At 38.1% G+C, this 19,916-nt stretch overlaps 1 pseudogene across 1 annotated transcript; it reads left to right on the top strand.

Annotated features, from left to right (window-relative positions):
* Positions 1-17,558: 17,558 nt before the first annotated feature.
* On the top strand, positions 17,559-18,467 carry LOC306638542 (olfactory receptor 52P1-like; annotated as a pseudogene). The gene has a single exon. The product of its transcript is annotated as an olfactory receptor 52P1-like (transcript).
* The last annotated feature ends 1,449 nt before the right edge of the window (positions 18,468-19,916 follow it).

The following is a 19,916-nucleotide window of genomic DNA, read 5'->3' as shown; positions in this document are numbered from 1 at the left end:
ATTGCATTGAATCTGTATAGCACTTTTGGTAGTATGGCCATTTTGACAATATTAATTCGGCCTATCCAAGAACATGGGAGATCTTTCCATCTTCTAAGGTTTTCTTCGATTTCTTTCTTTAGTGTTCTGTAGTTCTCATTGTAGAGGTCTTTTACTTCTTTTGTGAGATTGATTCCCAAGTATTTTATTTTTTTCGATGCTATGGTGAATGGGGTAGTTTTCATAATTTCTCTTTCTGAGGATTCCTCACTTATGTATAAAAATGCATTGGATTTATGAGCATTGATCTTGTAACCTGCCACTTTACTGAATTCACTTATGAGTTCTAACAGTTTTCTGGTGGAATTTCCTGGTTCCTCTAAGTATATAATCATATCATCTGCAAATAGGGATAGTTTGAGTTCTTCTTTTCCTATTCGTATTCCTTTAATTTCCTTGGTCTGTCTAATTGCTCTGGCTAGAGTCTCAAGAACGATATTGAATAGGAGTGGTGAAAGAGGGCATCCCTGTCTTGTTCCAGTTTTTAGGGGGAATGCTTTCAGTTTTTCACCGTTTAGAATGATATTAGCCATGGGCTTAGCATAGATGGCCTTTACAATGTTAAGGAATGTTCCCACTATCCCTATTTTTTCTAGTGTTTTGAGCATAAAGGGGTGTTGTATTTTATCAAATGCTTTTTCTGCATCTATTGAAATAATCATGTGGTTCTTGACTTTAAGTCTATTGATATGGTGAATTACATTTATTGATTTCCGGATGTTGAACCAACCTTGCATCCCTGGGATAAAACCCACTTGATCATGGTGCACTATCTTTTTAATATATTTTTGTATGCGATTTGCTAAAATTTTATTGAGAATTTTTGCGTCAATGTTCATTAATGATATCGGTCTGAAATTTTCTTTCCTCGATTTATCTCTGTCTGGCTTTGGTATCAGGGTAATATTGGTTTCATAGAATGAGTTTGGGAGGGTACCCTCTTCTTCTATTTCATGGAATACTTTGAGAAGAAATGGAATGAGCTCTTCTTTAAAGATTTTGTAGAACTCGGCTGAGAACCCATCTGGTCCTGGACTTTTCTTTGTTGGTTGGCTTTTGATGACCTCTTCTACTTCATTACTTGAAATTGATCTATTTAAATTTTGTATGTCCTCCTCGGTCAATTTAGGCAATTCATATGTCTCTAGAAACCTGTTGATGTCTTCGAAATTTTCTATTTGGTTAGAATATAGATTTTCAAAATAGCTTCTAATTATGTTTTGTATTTCAATCATGTCTGTTGTGATATTTCCTTGTTCATTCCGAATTTTGGTGATTTGGGTTTTCTCTTGTCTTCTCTTTGTTAGAGTGGCTAAGGGTTTATCAATTTTGTTTATTTTTTCAAAGAACCAACTATTTATTTTGTCAATTTTTTGTATAGTTTCTTTTGTTTCAATTTCGTTGATTTCAGCTCTGAGTTTAACTATTTCCTGTCTTCTACTACTTTTGGTGTTGGTCTGTTCTTCTTTTTCTAGGGCTTTGAGCTGAAGTGTTAGGTTGTTTATTTGTTGATTTTTACTTCTTTTATTGAATGCGCTCCATGAAATAAATTTTCCTCTAAGTACTGCTTTCATAGTGTCCCAAAGATTTTGATATGATATTTCTTTGTTCTCATTTACCTCTAGGAATTTTTTAATTTCCTTCCTAATATCTTCTGTTATCCATTCATCATGTAATAGCATATTGTTTAATCTCCAGGTGTTGGAGTAGCTTCTGTTTTTTACTCTTTCATTTATTTCTAACTTCAAACCATTATGATCTGATAGAATACAAGGTAGTGTCTCTATCTTCTTGTATTTGTTTACATTAGCTTTGTGGCATAATATATGGTCTATTTTAGAGAAGGATCCATGTGCTGCTGAGAAAAAAGTGTATTCGCTCTTGGTTGGATGGTATATTCTATAAATGTCCGTTAAGTCTAAATTATTGATTGTGTTATTGAGATCTATGGTTTCTTTGTTCAATTTTTATTTGGAAGATCTGTCCAGTGGTGAGAGAGGCGTGTTAAAATCACCTAGTATTATTGTGTTATGGTCTATTTGGTTTCTGAAATTGAGAAGGATTTGTTTGACATACATGGATGAGCCACTGTTTGGGGCATAGATGTTTATGATTGTTATGTCTTGCTGATTTATGGTTCCCTTAAGCAGTATGTAATGTCCTTCTTTATCCCTTTTGACTAGTTTTGACTTGAAGTCCACCTTATCTGAAATGAGGATGGATACCCCAGCTTTTTTGCTGAGTCCATGTGCATGATATGTTTTCCCCCATCCTTTCACCTTTAGTCTATGTGTATCTCTTTCTACGAGGTGAGTCTCTTGCAGGCAACATATTGTTGGATCTTTCTTTTTGTTCCAATCTGCCAGTCTATGTCTTTTGATTGATGAGTTCAGGCCATTAATATTCAGGGTTATTATTGAGATATGATTAGTGTTCCCGGTCATTTGGTTCATTTTATTTATTTATTTATTTATTTATTTATTTTGAGACGACTTGGTTCTTCCTTTATTTGACAATTCCTTTAGGATGGTTCCTCCCATTGCTGATTTGTTTCTTTGTTTTTCATCTCTTCCTCATGGAATATTTTGCTGAGAATGTTCTGTAATGCTGGCTTTCTTTTTGTAAATTCTTTTAGCTTTTGTTTATCATGGAAAGATTTTATTTCATCATCAAATTTGAAGGTAAGTTTTGCTGGGTATAAGATTCTTGGTTGGCATCCATTTTCTTTCAGGGCTTGAAAAATGTTGTTCCAGGCCCTTCTAGCTTTTAGGGTCTGGATTGAAAAATCTGCTGATATCCATATTGGTTTCCCCCTGAATGTAATTTGATTCCTCTCTCTTGCGGCCTTTAAAATTCTGTCTTTATTTTGTATGTTGGGCATTTTCATTATAATGTGCCTTGGTGTGGGTCTGTTGTAATTTTGTATATTTGGAGTCCTATAAGCCTCTTGTACTTGATCTTCCATTTCATTCTTCAGATTTGGGAAATTTTCTAATAGTATTTCATTGAATAGATTGTTCATTCCTTTGGTCTGTTTCTCTAAGCCTTCCTCAATTCCAATAATTCTCAAATTTGGCCTCTTCATGATATCCCATAGTTCTTGGAGATTCTGTTCATGATTTCTTACCATCTTCTCAGTTTGTTCAACTTTGTTTTCAAGGTTAAATATTTTATCTTCAATGTCTGATGTTCTGTCTTCCAGGTGTTCTATTCTATTGGTTATGCTTTCTATGGAGTTCTTAATTTGGTTTATTGTTTCCTTCATTTCAAGGATTTCTGTTTGGTTTTTTTTCAATATCTCTAACTCTTTATTGAAGTGATCTTTTGCTTCCTGTATTTGCTCTTTTAACTGTCGATTGGTGCGATCATTCAGTGCCTGCATTTGCTCTGCATCTCGTCATTTGCTTCCCTGAGCATTTTAATTATGTACATTCTGAACTCCCTTTCTGTCATTTCTTCTGCCATGCTGTCGTTGGGTTTCATTGATGTAACATCTAGATTTGTTTGCAGCATTTTCTTTCCTTGTTTTCTCATATTGTTCAGGTATTAGTTGACCGCTGTGATATTGCAGATTTCCTCTATTGTCTTATAATATCCCTGAAGATTTCTATTATATCCCCTCTTAGTTCAGTAGCCTGAAATCTTGGAGGAAGTTGATAATGCAGTGCTCCACAAGGGAGCTGACTCCCTAGGGGTGGTGGCCTTCTGGTGGGGTATATTCCCTGCTAGTGGGCAGAGGTACCTTCACTTGCTGATGAATGGTCATCCAGAAGGGAAGTAGGTTGTGGGCTGATGCAAGACCAGTTTGGGCCTGTGTCTCTGATTTTACGGTCCTTTGGGAGAACCTCACCCAACAGGGAGGAGTCGCCCGGTGGGGAGGTCTCGCTGGTCGGTTTTCCTCCCAGAGGTTCCGTTCAATTCACAACTACTGCCTGGGCTGGGCAGCCTTCTTCTGCAATGTTCCCAGGGACCCGGACCTACCTCCTGGGCCTGGAAGCCTCACCGTTCACAAACGAATCTCCTTCGGCTGCCTCTCCTCAGAGAAGCTGCCTGCAGTCCTGGAGCCTTCGCTCCGCCCCTCAGTTTGTCTGTGGGGCCCTTCCACCAAGAAGCCGTCTAGGACCCTGCTCTGCACTTTTCGCCTGGCTATGCGGCCCCTCCTCTGAGCAGCCACCTGGAGCCCCTTACAATCACTCCGAGTCCCAGTGACCCGCCACATGCCTTTTCCTCCGGCAGCCACCTGTTGTTCCGTGCGGTCGCTCTAAGACCAAGTGACCCACCACGCACCACTTTCTCCACCAGGCAGTCACCCAGAGATCTGGTGCGTCACGAGTCCCAAGAACTCACTGTGCACCTTCTTGTCCCGACTGCCTCCCGTAGCCCTGGTACAGTCACTTCGAGCCCAAGCACCCCGCCGCGCTCCTCCTCCTTCTCCAGACAACCCCCCTATGTTTAGGAGCGGATGCTCTGAAACCAAACCACTCACCACGCTGTTCCACCGGATAGCCGCCCAGAGCCCTGGCGCAGCTGCTCCAATTCCAAGCCAATTTCCTTAGCCCATTTATTGGTTGGGTTCTTTGTATTTTTGGTGTAAAGTTTTTTAAGTTCTTCATAAACTTTGGAGATGAGTGCTCTGTCTGAAGTGTGTGTGGAAAAGATTTTCTCCTACTCTGTAGGCTCTCTTTTCACATTATTGATTGTTTCTTGTGTTGAGAACAAAACCTTTTAGTTTGAACCTGTCCTATTTATTGATTCTTGCTTTTATTTCTTGCACTATGGGGGTCTCATTAAGGAAGTCTGGTCGTAAGCCAACATGATGGAGATTCAAGCCTAATTTTTCTTCTATATGGTGAAGGATATCAGTCTAATTCCTAGATCTTTGATCCATTTTGAGTTGAGTTTTGTACAGGGTGAGAGATAGAGGGTTAATTTCATTTTACTGAATATGGATTTTCAGTTTTCCCATCACCATTTGTTGAACAGGCTATCTTTTCTCCATTGTAAGTTTTTGGCATCCTTGTCTAGTATGAGGTTACTGTATTTATCTGGTTATATCTCTGTGTCTTCTATCCTGTACCATTGATCTACCTGTCGATTTTGGTGCCAGCACCATGCCGTTTTTGTTACTATTGCTCTATGGTATAGTTTAAGGTCTGGTATAGTGATACCTCCTGCATCACTCTTCCTGCCAGGATTGCTTTGGCTATTCTGGGTCTTTTGTTCTTCCAGAACATAAATAATTTTTTTAACTTTTGTTTATCAAAAGAATTTTATCGCATAGTGCCGTGGGTTTGATCCACAGCACTTCAAAAAAAGGATTTTATCAAAAAGAAGGATTTTACTTTGTTGTCAAATCTGAAGGTATGTGAGGCTGGGGACATAGCTTAGTTGGTAGAGTGCTTGCCTTGTAAGCACAAGGCCTTCAGTTCAATCCCCAGCCCCACAAGAAGCAAACAAACAAAAAAAAAGTCTGAAGGGGTATGTTTTGCCAAGTATAAGATTTTTGGTTGGCATCCATTTTCTTTCATGCTTAAATATGTTATTCCAGGCCCTTCTAGCTTTTATGGTCTGGGCTGAAAAATCTGCTGCTATCCATATGGTTTTCCCCCTATATGTAATCTGATGCTTTCCTCTTGCAGCCTTTAAAATTCTATCTTTATTTTGGATGTTAGGTATTTTCATTATAACATGCCATGGTGTGGATCTGTAGTAATTTTTTTTATTTAGTGTTCTGTAAGCCTCTTGTATTTGATTTACCATTTCACTCTTCAGGTTTGGGAAATTTTCTGATATTATTTCATTGAATAGATTGTCCATTCCTTTGGTTTGTATCTCTGTGCCTTCCTTTATCCTGATAATTCCTAAGTTTCGTCTTTTCATGATATCCCATAGTCCTTGGAGTTTCCATTCATGATTTATTGTCTTCTTCTCTGTTTGGTCAACTTTATTTTCAAGATTAAACATTTTGTCTTCATTGCCTGAGGTTCTGTCTTCCAAGTGATCTAGTCCATCGGTAATGCTTTCCATTGAGTTTTTTATTTGGTTTATTGTTTCCATCATTTCAAGGATTTCTGTTGGATTTTTTTTTATGATCTCTATCTCTTTATTGAAGTAATCTTTTGCTTCCTGAAGTTGCTCTTTTAACTGCTTATTGGAGTGATCTTTCATTGCCTGCATTTGCTCTCTTATCTCATGCTTTGCTTCATGAATCCTTTTAATTATATATATTCTGAACTCCTTTTCTGACATTTCTTCTACCACACTGTCACTGGATCTATTAATATAGAATCTTGGTTTGTTTGAAACACTTTCCTCCCTTGTTTTTTATGTTGTTCACATATCTTCCCTTCTAGCAGTGCAGATCTGGGGTATTACAGTTTCCCCACTATAGGCTTATAGTGGCACTGAAGGTTTCCATAACCTCTTCTTTAAGGGGGCGAGCAGTATTAGCAGTACCCAGTATAGACAATATCCAGCCCTAAACCAAATACTACCTATGATGATATTAACCATATTATCTTAATAAACAGAGATGATGAGTTCAATTATTATTTACAGAATAAACAATAGCTTCACAATACGGACCACAATTTCTAATGGTGGAGAAAGAGGATGGAGAGGGGTGTAGGATATAATGTTAATGAAATAGCAAGTGAGTCTATAGAGGTACTAGTTCATAGGATCAGTGAAACCAGAATTATAAGAAATTGTTTGTTAGCATGAGAAAAGGGAGAAATAGTCTCCAAGGAAACAGATAAGAGGAAAATATAAAGAGTGAGAAAAAAATAAATAAAAAGTGAAGTAGAATAATAGATATAATAGGAATATTTGTAATAATACTACTAAAAAAACCCTACAGTAAAACTTACTGTGCTGTTCAAATCTCTTAGTCTTCAGTAACCTCATGCCTGAGAGGTACTTGATAATGCTTTGTCCCAGAAGGGAGCTTCCCCACTCTGGTTGGTGGCCTCTAGGTTGAGAATAATCCATGCTAGTGGGCAGAGATGACCCCAAATGTTGATAGATGATCGGTTGTGCACTTGAGCGCTAGACCACAGAGGGTTGTGTGGGCTAGAACACGGGTTGGGCCATGCATCTCTCTGGAGACCATGGGTGGTGGGTTGGGCAGTGTTGCTAGAAATGCATGCGGGCAGTGGTCCGAATAACTGACTTTTGTAGTGCATAAGCCAATGTCATACTAGGATGAGTTAAAGAGTAAGTTCAAAGGTATAAAAAAGAAAAATTGGTGCATATGGAAATTTGGGGGAAATCTACCCAAGCAAGACCATATAAAACCCAAGTTGGATAAGTTTTTAGGGTCTGAAGTTGTTTGAAGGGAAAGTAGAATAGTTTCCACAGGCTGGGGGGAAGAGTGGTGTGAGATGTGTACAGGTGTTGACAAAAGGGTTCTGAGTTTCAGTTGGACAGGAGGAATATGTGTTCTAGATCTATCATACAACACTGCAACCATGGTCATTAATCATATTTTGTATTTTTCAAAATTGCTGAAAGGATAGATTTTAAATATTTTCACTATAAAAATAAACTATGTATATAAAATGATGAATATGTAAATTACTTGATGTAATCATTTTACAATATGCACATACATGAAAATATCACATTCTAAAACAATCATAAACAATCAAGATTCAACAATTAAAAGTGTAAATTTAAAAAGGAAAATTAAATTTCAAGAACATGACTTATTTTATGATTGAAGAAAGAGATACACTCATAGAGGCTGAAATCAACAACTATAGATAAAGACTAGGGACAGTGAGAGAACCGGATTAGTGAGGATACATGCTTACTTAGCAAAGGAGGGGTGATGAGATGACCTTCTGCAGGTCACATGTCCGGGTCTACTGGGTAAGAGGAATGGAACCAGTCTTCCAACATAAGACAAGAGGAAGAAGACATTTGCAAATGTAGGTGGTTTGATAGGTTTTGTTGTAGTTGGGTAGAACAAAATAAGAGTTAATGTTTGTTGAATGTTTTTAGAGAATTTTGGGGCAAAGAGCAGAAAGAAAGTTTGACATTAGTAAGTTATTTTAATCATGTGGAAGGTGAATGACTCACAACTCTGACATGTAGACAACAGTTTGGGAGGTTCAAAAAGACTTTTTCCCTATTACATCAAATATGAAATTAAATCATTAACTGTTTCCTGCTGATTAGGGATGCAGGCCTATAACGTGGGATGTTCAATTCTTGCTAAGTGTAAGTGAAATGCTTTGATTACGACAAGGCCCTTCCAAGGGGTCAAGGTAAGTCTCTGACTCCATGGAACTGAACTGAAAAGCTGTCTGAGGAATGTATGTCCTATGAGCAAAGGAAGAAGGTAGAAATGTTTAAGATTAATGCAAGAATAGTCACAGCAACATGAATTCACCAATGAGTATGAAAATGATTATAGATACTAGCAATTTTTTCTACCAGGAAGAAGCAGAAAGTCATGAACTGGAAAGTTGTCCCCATAAACAAGTCAGTGAAAATATAGCATCCATTTGGGAGTGCAAATCTTTGAAGTTTGAATCACATTATCAAGAATGTAAATATGACATCTAGTCTAAATGATGACACAAGTACAATTCCAAGCTGGTGTGAGAACATCTGAAGCCATTTACTTTGGTAAAACAGCTTTTCTCCTGAGTGCCACCTCTGTGTTAAGGACAGAAATAGCTTTCACACTGTCGTTGAGAGTTCCTTAAGTATAATTTGTCAGAACTTCCACATACCAAATTGTATACTCTTGACCAAATTTGTGGGATAAACAGTGAAGTTGAATGATCGTACCAATGAAAAACAGGTATCCCTATCTATACTTGAAATTGTGGAGGTTTGCAACTTTTGCTAGTTTTTCTGTTCACCTTGTTTGCATAAATGGGGACCCTATAATACATCTTCCCATCCCACTTGGTAAAAGTCAGGGCCATAAGTTGGTCCCACATAACCATTATGACCCATGAGCTATGGGCCCTCTAATTCCAGGCTAAAAGAAACAGTTAGATTAGCCTGTAAAATCACGATCATGGTGACATTAAGATTCTGTAAAGAAGAGATTCTGGATTCCATCCTTACTCCTTAACTGTAATGGTTCATTTATCATAAGTGCCTTACTGTGCTCCCAAAAGATTGGAGCTCTGTGATTTAGATGTCCTGTGGTGGATATAAGGTCTATGTATTCATCCCAAATTTGATAGAAAATATTTTCATCTTTGACATTCTGTTATTAACTATGGAAAAGGAGGAGTAGATGAACTCAAATGTGGTTCAATGTCTATGAAAACTTGAAAGGTAATTTGACTTAAGTGAAACTTTTCCTATGACTTGGGTGTAATAAAGTCACAATTATAGGCTCTCAGGTGACATCTTCAAGGGTAGTATTTTGTAATATACATCTCTTCCTTTTGTTCTAGCATGAAGTATTGTAATTCTATTCTATGCCATCATTCCTATGCAGAGGAATCACACATCAAGGTAATATCAATCATCTTCTGTTCAACTTCTGACAACATCAAAAAAGAACTAGGATTTTCATGTCTGAATTTATTATTATTTATTATAATTAATATTAATAATTGCTATTATTTTGTCAGGAACTGTGGTTTGGAACTTCAGTTCCCCACTCTTGACTGGAACATCTAACATGGTGACATGATTCTGATCAGCACTGCCATCTGTAGGACAAGCTCTTGAACTTCACCTTGTTCATCTCCCAGCTTTGACTGAGATGGTATCTAATGTAGCTTCTGATATCTTTCCTTCTCTTTTGGAATTCTCTCTGTAATCTTCCCTCCGCTCAAATTTCCACCTTATCTCACCCATATCCTGTCTGCCTTCTGTCAGCTTGTTGCATTTGTTCAACTTTTCCTGCAGTCAATAATCACATAGGCACCATGGATTTTCTGACAGGCAGGTTTAGAGTGTCTTTTTTGGGTGTGTGTTTGTGGCATCTTTTTCAGCAAGGTTACTAGGGTCACTGCAGTGGCAATGACAACATCTCTATCATTGTGGCTTTTGTCTTATAACATATACCCAACTCCCATTAGAAAGGGCATTAGAACATCTCCTTTTAGAGGCTAGATCCATAATTTGGAGGGAAATTAAGCCACCATCCTTGCCTACTTATGAATCAATTCACTGGGCACAAGGTATTTAAGCTCTCTCAGAGATGATAAATTTTTTCTTAGTTGATATTGCTGCCCTCACCCAAATTTGGTTTTTGTTGTAACTGTCTAGAGACTCCACTATGTCCACTCACGTCTATCATTTAAAAGGAAAGGCTGAACCATTTTGTAGTTCTTGTTCTTCTTTTTATATCATTTATTCCATTGTTATTTTCAGACTTGCTGTTTCCAACATAGTGACAAAAATCCTGTGCTCCCCTTTACTTCTCAACATCAGGTTTATGCTATTCTTAAAATTATGTACAAAATAATTGAGGGTCACTTTCCCAGGTTATATCAATTTTCTGTCATAAAGATATTGAAGATGTTTCTTAAAGTAAATAATTAACTTGAACAACAACAGGTTTCAGCAGATAAGTACTGAGCTGTGGTACTTGGGTAATCATGCTACAATGGGTTCTCAGGAACCATGGAGGGATTCCTCCTTGTTCTGGGTCTAAAATGGAATGTATGGGTGGGATGCCTTCATACATTTATTATCCTTAGACATCAGTACTGCTGAGAGACACCGGGGGTATTGATAAACTCTGACTTAATTTGTTTTATAAGTGGGAAATCAACTAATAGAAAAAATTACAAAAATGGGTGTCAGGCATTGGGACTTCTTTTGATGACCCAGTCCTGGTGGCCTTCCAGGTCTTTTATCACTGAGACAAGGAAGAGAGTTAAGGTAGCAGTGAAAGTAGATAAAGAGGGAAAGTGTATTCCCCTCCCATGAATATTCCCTCACACTGTCATACATAGCTTTAGCAGTCATGGAGTTTCCCTATGAAAGTGCCTCAAATTGAGGATTTATTTTCTGCCTTACTTTATTCAAAACTTTACAAATAAATGTTAGATAATTAAATAATACATTCTATTTAGTCTCTGATACCATTTACCTTTATCTGTTTGCTACCATCCTATTTCCAGAGCTGAAGTTCTGACTTCTTCTTTTGTTTTTTCTCCTTATCATGCCTCAGAATACTACTTGAGAGGATATCATTTGTCTTTGTTACATATATCATAAATATATATATGTATGAGCATTATATTGCACATACATCTGTTAAATATGTTGTGAAAAGTTTTGTATTGCTGTGCTATGTTATAGTTAGAATAGTAGATAGATATTTTGCCTAGCAGGAAGATAGCATATAGTTTCCTAATAAAGAACCACTCAAGCTAACATTGGATTTGAGAAGAGGAGACCACTATACTAACACAAAGGGGCAAAATTCTATCAGAGTCATCTAGACTTTCCCAAAAATTATAATCATCACATACCATTTAAAATGAATATGAATGACAACATTATTTAGCATTTCGTCAAGGAGTAAGAAAGTTTAATGGAAAAATCCAGATTTTTATTAAAGTAACTTCAGACTTTGAGGGTAAAAACATCACCCAAAAGCTGCTCTTATTATGACAGAAATGAAAAAAAAAATGCAACCACACAAGGATGAAAAGACTTAACTATTACATGAAAACTGGGAATAGTCAAAGTATCCCTTTTCCTCTGGGAACTGCTTTTCAGGTCCTGTTGGCCATTGAATAAAAAGCCCAAAGCGATCCCCTAATGAAATACTTCTTGGAACCTCCCTCTTTCCTTGGTCTCCAGAGAGTCAGCTGTGCCCAGAGATCTTGGAAGATGAAATCATAGAGCTCAAAATTGCCCTCTACAGTGGGACTGCCTCCACCACTATTACAAGGAAACCTAAGTGCTATGTTGCAGGAAAGACAGGAAGAGCACCAGTGTGGGCAGGAAGCTCCTCCACTCTTGCTGTCCCAGGTTAGCAAAAAAAGAGAAATGATGTGCTTTTATGAGATAGGCATGTCCAAGAGGTGACTTTCAAGTGACGGTGCTCTGGTTATCAGAAGCAAAAATGTTGCTAAACCGAATATAGTAGAACATTTCCAAGTAAGTTCTGATTTAAATAATTAAAACAACTCCCCTGCATCCATTCTTCCCATCAGATTGCTTTCCCTCAATGTCCTCTCTCTGTAGCTCCCACTTACTCCCTAGCTGCCCAACAATCCTACTTCAGATACCTGAACAACTGCTTCTTGTCTGAAAGTTGAGCAAGTTTACATAATTTTAAGGGGTCAGGGAATGCAGATCCTAGAAAATAGGGCTTCAAAATAATAAATAAAGAAGCCATGCACAGTGGCACATGCCTGTACTGTAGTAATCCCAACTCCTGGGGAGGTTGAGGCAGCAGGGTTGCACCTGGGAGGCTACCTGGGCCATTTAGTGAGACCCTGTCTCAAAATAAAATAATAAAAGGGGCTGGAGATGTAACAAGAGGAGAGTAGCCTGGGAACTGCTAAAATAATAATAATAATAATAATAAGAAGAAGAAGAAGAAGAAGAAGAAGAAGAAGAAGAAGAAGGAAAAGGAGAAGAAGAAGAAGTAGTTATGAGTTATGGCAAGTGGAGGTAGTTTACAAACCTGGCTCATAGGGAGCAGTTAATAAACACCAACTAAATGAGAGGAACTGGTTAAGGAAAGGGAACTTAGCCTAAGCACTAGGCAACAGCAGAACAGCAGTATGGATACAGGAAAAGCCATGATGTGAGTCAGAATAAGAGTGAGGAAAAGATTGAGTCGAGGAATGAGGGAAGCATCATATTCGAAAGGAGATGGTAGTCAAGGGCCTGTTTCCAACCTAGTCCGAGGACTCTCGTTGATGGTGAATTTCTTACATTTCCTCCACTCACCTACATTTTCTGCTATTTTGTCGTTTTGCTTCTTTCCTCTGTCCAAGATATTCTCCCTGCTTCTCCATTTGAATGAGTCTAGCTATTATTTCAGGTAACTACAAATTTGACTTCTTTAAAATTTTCTTTGCCCCTTAAGAAGGAAGAGTCCCTTCAAGTTCCATAAACTCCTTTAGATCTCAGTTGTCAACTTTTATTGAACTGTGCTGTCACTGCTGAGAATTTGTCTCTTGATCAAGCAGTGATGGAGGATGAGGAGCAAGGGGGCAAAAGGAGAAGGCAAAGGGAGTGAGGGGGGCCCAGAGGCATGTACTGATGCAACTTTGACTTGTGTGGGGATGGCCATTGTCAATGAGGCCACCAGGGAAGCACTTCCAAGAAGCTGCTGGGCTCTGATTCTGTGCTTTCTGAATACACTGGAGGGGCCACGTAATCAGAATGGTTATACTCCTCAGTGCTTCTAGTGGACAGTCACAACTGAGAATCACGTCTAGATTCCATGAAGTATAAAGGTGTTTACAAACAAAGATCATTTTAAAAGATGATAAGTGGTTTAGTGTGGCTAAAACAGAAATTTAAGAAGCAATGGAATTTTCACAGTCTAAAGGACAAACAGGGAGTCATGTGAAGTTTTGTGGGAACAGAGCAGCAAGGGCCAGCACTGTGAGGCAGGCAAAGCTTTCTCTCAAGAATAGTAAATAACCAAGAATGAAGAGAGCCAGGGAGAGAGTGAACAATGCTGAAGCTGAAGGGGAGCGCTGAAGCCATGCTGCGCTCCCCCTTTGAGTATCTCAGGCACTCACGTATACCAAGTACTCAAGAATGTCAGAGGGCCTCTTGCATCACGGTACAGGTCTGATTTTGTTCCATTTTAACAGGAAGCCACTGAATGTTGTGGTATTCTATTATTTGTATTTTTAAATACGTTAATGATAATATGACTGCTTCTGGGCAACAAACACTGTGTAGCCAGAAGGGAGCAGAAAGACCAGTGAGGAGGTGTATCAGTAGCCCACGAGAAAACTGAAGTGCACAGTGTGAAGAATTTGGAAGGCATGGGTAAGGAGAGAATTGAATATAATTAGGAAAATCTGTAACTGAGAAGACCATTGATGATATACTGGGGAAGGAGATTGTTCAAATAATGTTAGGTGCAGATACAAATATGGTATAATGAATCCCACTATTGTGTACAATTATAATTCACCAATTTAAAAAAATTAGGAAAGAATATTCATGATAAACCTGACTGCAAACCTAGGTTTACTTTAAATGGAAACAGGGTGAGATTAATTCTGAAAGCATCTGAGGGGAAGATGGATGCCCAGACCTAACAATTGGTTCAAATCCAAATTGTATTTCTTATGGTACCTCCAGTAGGTAGGCTGTGGTGGCAAAGGGGACAGAGAGTATTGTGAGTCTACTGGGGAGAATGGGTAAAGTGGGGCAGAATCTGGGTTTAACAAAAGCATGAGGAGAGCTATGGGTCTCCTCCAGCTCCTGTTGTGCACTGTGCTTAGTTCAGGACACCATCAGTCTTGTCGAGAACATGACTTCTCTGGATGTGACAGAGGCTGGCATCAAGTTGTGGAATTACAGCAATCTTGCCAGGAAATAATATATCTTATAATTCATTCTTAGCCACAATTCAAGTTCTGACAATTTCATTTCTTCAACAATTGAATTACTTTATCTGTGTTTCTCTCTGACAAAAAAATGCTGCTTTCTGAGAGCATTCATAAGTTAAATGTGGGATGATAACTATTGTCCTTATGGAAGGTAATGTCTTCTGAAATCAATGTTCATGAAAAATAATTGTTGATATTTTAGAGCCTAATTCAGATTAACTACAAATAAATGATATGATCAATTGTGCACTATTTTGTAGATATTAAAATAGTCAGTGCACTGATTTAGGGATAAATAATATGAAGGACAGGAAGACAGAGCTCTTGATCCCATTAAAAAATAGATATTTTAGTGGGAGGGTGAGTTTGAAAATTGGAAGAATGTGGCAGTCTTCAGGGATGGTCATAGATACTGAAGGGTGAAATCACTTCATCTGCCTAAATATTTAACTGATCCAGAAGTGAGGCAGGAACGACAGGACACAATATGACCTATAATTTTTCTGTCTTTTTAGTGCCTCTCATCTCCCTATCCATATTTGCATTGCCATTCTGTGTTTGTGTCATGAAATCCACAATCAATAAAGACACTAGTTAATGGTCCATCAAATATTTTCTTAGCTAATGCTTAGCCTTAACCTAGTCCAGATACTTAATGAATGGAGATCAACTTTAAGAATGTGAAAGAATCTGGCAGCTCAGTCAGGTAGAGTGGTGAACCCCTATAATCCCAGTGATTTGGAAGGCTGAGCAGGAGGGTAGCAAGTTTAAGACCAGCCGCAGCAACTTGAGGCTCTAAACAACTTGGTGAGACCCTACCTCAAAATAAAAAATAAAAAGGGCTGAAGATGTGACTCAGAGGTTAAGCATCCTTGGGTTAAATCCCCAGTTCTTTCCCATAAAAAGAATCTGGTAGTTTAAATTCTGTGTAATCATATAGCAACTTTAAAAATGGTATTAAATTTATGAAGGGCAAATTTTAATTGTCTAAAAGAGTAATGTATAAAGTATGCTGCTCTCCAAGAGTTTCAGTTTTTAATAGGGGGTTAAGGTCAGATCCCTATTTTATAAAAATTCAGGGGACCTTTAACTGAGGAATGAATAAAAACAACAAGAGTGATTTTAAGAGTGAATTCAGATTCTAGAGTGTGAACTAGAATGTAGTATGACTATTTTTAGAAAGACAAAGAATATGCAGAAAATATTTGGTATAAATTTAATATTTGTAATTCTCCTACGTGATTGTGGTGTGTGATGCAGTTCACTTAAGTCAGAATTCATTTTAATAGCAGTACAGACACCCCAAAACAAAGAGATATGGAATTATTAGGTTCTAAAGGAGTAACTTAAATATACCAGTACCATCCCTATATTTTTTAGTAGTAATTATATTCTATGACAATGCTAATGAACTTAGTGATTCACAAAATTCTGTCAACAACTTATGAAAATATCATGTGTGTTCTTTACAGTGGGCTTCTCATATAACTAAGGAGATCCAGTCATGTGATTAGATAAATGTTTTCATCTGTAGCACATCTCCTTGTGTTGTACAGGGTCTACAGATCCTCTTTGAAAAACCCTATTTTGGATGTTGTTTGCCTGCATCAGAACTAACCATTCTTAGTGTCTTCTTCGGCCAGAGTGCAAGGTTCCTTCAAATTGCACCTTGCCTCACTTCTACAAGAAGGATTGTTCCCTCTAATTTGTCATTCAAAATGTTGGTGACAGTGTTTTTCATTTATTCAGGCACTGATTTTCCTCTATGTTATTGGTCCTTTTGCCCATATTTCACACTACACTAGATCAGTTCTCTTCTAGAAAGATTAGCTTCTTTCTAGAAGTCCAAAATAATACATATTTCCCTCATTTTGCCTACATAATAACACCTATTTCTTGTAAGAATCATCAATCATCCTCACTACTGCAACAGCTAAAAGAATTTCTAAATATTATTTTAAATAACAACATTGTTTCCTAACATATTGGTCCATAAGAAGAGGCTATTAGGCTTAAATTAAATATCCATGGCCTAATAATTGTAGATACAATGGACAGTGTGTAGATGATAGAAAACAGTGTAGCAGAGAGGGGTTTATTAGCAGAGAACCTTCTTGATTTAATTGCAACATCCAATGACCATATATCCCAGTAAGGAGAAAGAAATTCTCCTTGATGCATAAGAGGAAGTGAATAAAAATGAGTACTCCTAGATAGCCCAGTGGAAGAATTTGAAGGAAACACTTCATGATTAAAGGTAATACAATCTACACATGAAGGTCAATAAGACCAGAACACAGAGAGAAGCATAAATTAGGTCAAAACCTCAAAGGGCTGTCCAGAAAGTGCATATGTGCATAGCTGAGATGATGGAAGACATCCACCTAATAGTGTCCTTATTTGGACATTGTCTCTTCCATGTTTTGTCATCAAAAACAGAGGACCCCATGGGAAAAAGGCATCACTATCAGAGAGTAGGTTCCTAAAAGAAGGATATCACATGACATTTAATAAGCTCAACAGCTAAACAACCCTGGAACAGGGAGTGAGAAAACATATTTTCTCTATTTGTATATGTTGGAAGTTTCCAATGAAAATAACATGGTTCTTCTATCATGTTCTCCCTTATTTCCTCAAGGATCGTCTATCATTACTCAGAACTTCAGAAAAAAATTTAAAGTATAGGAGTGCTTAAATGGGAGGGGTGAGAATCATGTCTAATGTGGAAAAGAAGCCAGATCTCCATAAAGAATTCACTGTTGGACACTAAATGTACTGAGAAATAGAAGCAGGAGCTGTGAAATAGGCCCAGTGGCTGAGAAACAGAACTGAGAAATAGAACTGAAGCCACATTGTGACTTAAGAATTCCTACCATCTTTCCCTGGTCCCCAACTCAGCAAGTCATTAAAATCCAAACAAGTAAAAACAGCCCACCACCCATATCTCATTGGCAGGTGTCTAAAGCTTTTCTAAACGAACACCCACAAGTTTCTACCATGCTACACTTCAACCATTCCAGCTTCGTGACCTTCAGTCTGATGGGCATACCTGGCTTAGAGTCACAGCACTTGTGGCTATCTCCTCCTTTCTCTGCCATGTTTTTGGCTATCCTCAATGGCAACAGTGCTGTCCTCTTCCTGGTGGTGACAGAGCCCACACTTCACACACCAATGTACCTGTTCCTGGCCCTGCTAATGGTAACTGACCTCATATCTACTCTAGCTCTGATGCCCAAGCTCCTGTGCCTCCTCTGGTTCAATGATGGAGACATAGCTTCCAGTGCCTGTTTCACCCAGATGTTCTTCATCCATGGAGCATCAGTGGTTCGATCAACCCTACTTGTTGCAATGGCTTTTGACCGCTTTGTGGTTGTGTGCGAACCTTTATGCTACAACACAATTCTGAGCCATTCCCTAGTTGGACGCCTAGGACTGCTGGCTGTAGCCAAGGGTGTGATTCTCATCCTGCCCATGCCTCTTCTACTTCAAAGGTTAACTTTCTGCCACAAAGTTATTCCTCACACATATTGTGACCACATGGCTGTGGTGAAAATGGCCTGTAACCACACCAGACCCAATCGAATTTATGGACTCTTTGTGATCTTGCTCATGGTTGGACTTGATCTGCTGCTTATTGGCTTCTCTTATTCCCTGATCCTATAGGCTGTGGTTCGCCTCAGCTCTCGAGATGCCACCTTCAAAGCCCTCAACACCTGCTCAGCCCACCTCTTTGTCATCCCTGTCACTTATGTGCCTGCACTCTTTTCTTCTATCACCCACCGCTTTGGTCACAATATCCCACCTCACGCCCATATTCTCCTTGCCAATCTCTACCTTCTTCTACCCTCAGTGCTCAACCCCATCATCTATGAGATAAAGATGAGGGAAATACAGGATGAAGGTTAAGGCAACCAAATACCTGTGCAGAGAATCTGAGTAGGATGCGGGTCCCAGAAAAAATCAAACCTGCTAGTAAATGAACAAAGAGGACAATTAACATTACTTTTGCCCAACCATCTAAGACCCAGTTGTATCTCCAAATGAGTGGGGAGAACAGACCATGGAGGTCTTCCTTCTTTCCTCCATCCCTCCCTTCTTTCTTTCCCTAGTGTTGATATATAGATTACAAAAGATTTTATTGCAAGAAAAACATGTATCCAGATGCCTAATTGAAGAGACTTCTGTGATTGGAACTACATATTTAAAAGAATATGTGAGAAGGAAGCCACCTGTATGTGAAATGATATACCTTTACTTGAAGCGATCCAGAGTGATGTGAATCATGCATAAAAAATCAACTTGTATTGTTGTGATGAAGAATGCTTAATTGACATGTTATTATTATTATTATTATTATTATTATTATAACTTCATGGTTATACATAGTAGTTTGGAATTCATACTGACAAATACATGCATGGAATTTGATTTTGGTTCATGATCCCCACTCTTCTCTCCTCTTTTCCCCTTCTGTCCTCCTTCTCTTCTCCACTCCCTCTTTCTCTACTCTATTAGATTTTCTTTTACTTGTCCATTAATTGTTGACATGTTTTAAATCATTGTAATGAGTGAAATTCTATTTAATTATTTGAATATATAGTTATCAACAGATCAATTGCACAATGTAAAAAAGCATATGCAAAATTGAGTAGGTAAATAGAAATGATCCCTTTCTAAAAGAGTTAAACAAAAGGAAAATACAAAGCATAAGAAATATTGAGAAAATTATCATCACAGGTTTAACATGTTAAAGTCAAATGTAATTATTGAATTTAAAATTATGAAAAAAGATGCTACGTAACTAAACTCCCTCCAAATCTGTTATTGTGCTCAAAATTGTTAAAAGGACAATGATATGGAGGATATGGCTCCTGATGAGTCCTAACTCACTCTTTACTTCAGTGAACTGAACAAAGTATAAATTATGAGACTATCTCTAATAATCATGAACAAAAAAGACCTTCTGTATTGGATAGTCCTTGCCCTTGGATTTCACCTGGTCTGCTCATCTTTAGAGTGAGAAGATGCCTACAAACAGAATAATAATTAAAAGATCCTTCCTACAAATTGCTAAAAGAGGAGAAAAAACATCCACCCAAGTCTGTTTTTCTGTTCATTCTTTAGTAACAAAGTGTCCCAGGTCACTCTTAACTATTACGTTGTTTTTATGAAGAATTTATTAGGAAAACTTGACATAGTGAGAAAAGTGACAGCGTCAGATCATGAATCTATGGTGGCTTCCTCAGGCCTTTTTCACCTGTTGGTGCTGAGAGGATGGAGAGGGGATTTATGCCTGATGCTGACATTTGGCCACCATCATGATCAGCATGGCAGCCTTCATAGAGAGCCTGAGGG

Source organism: Sciurus vulgaris (genome assembly GCF_902686455.1).
Source record: "Sciurus vulgaris genome assembly, chromosome: 11".
NCBI lineage: Eukaryota > Metazoa > Chordata > Mammalia > Rodentia > Sciuridae > Sciurus > Sciurus vulgaris.
The sequence above is the reverse complement of the archived record's forward strand: the minus strand, read 5'-3'. Positions and strand labels throughout refer to the sequence as shown.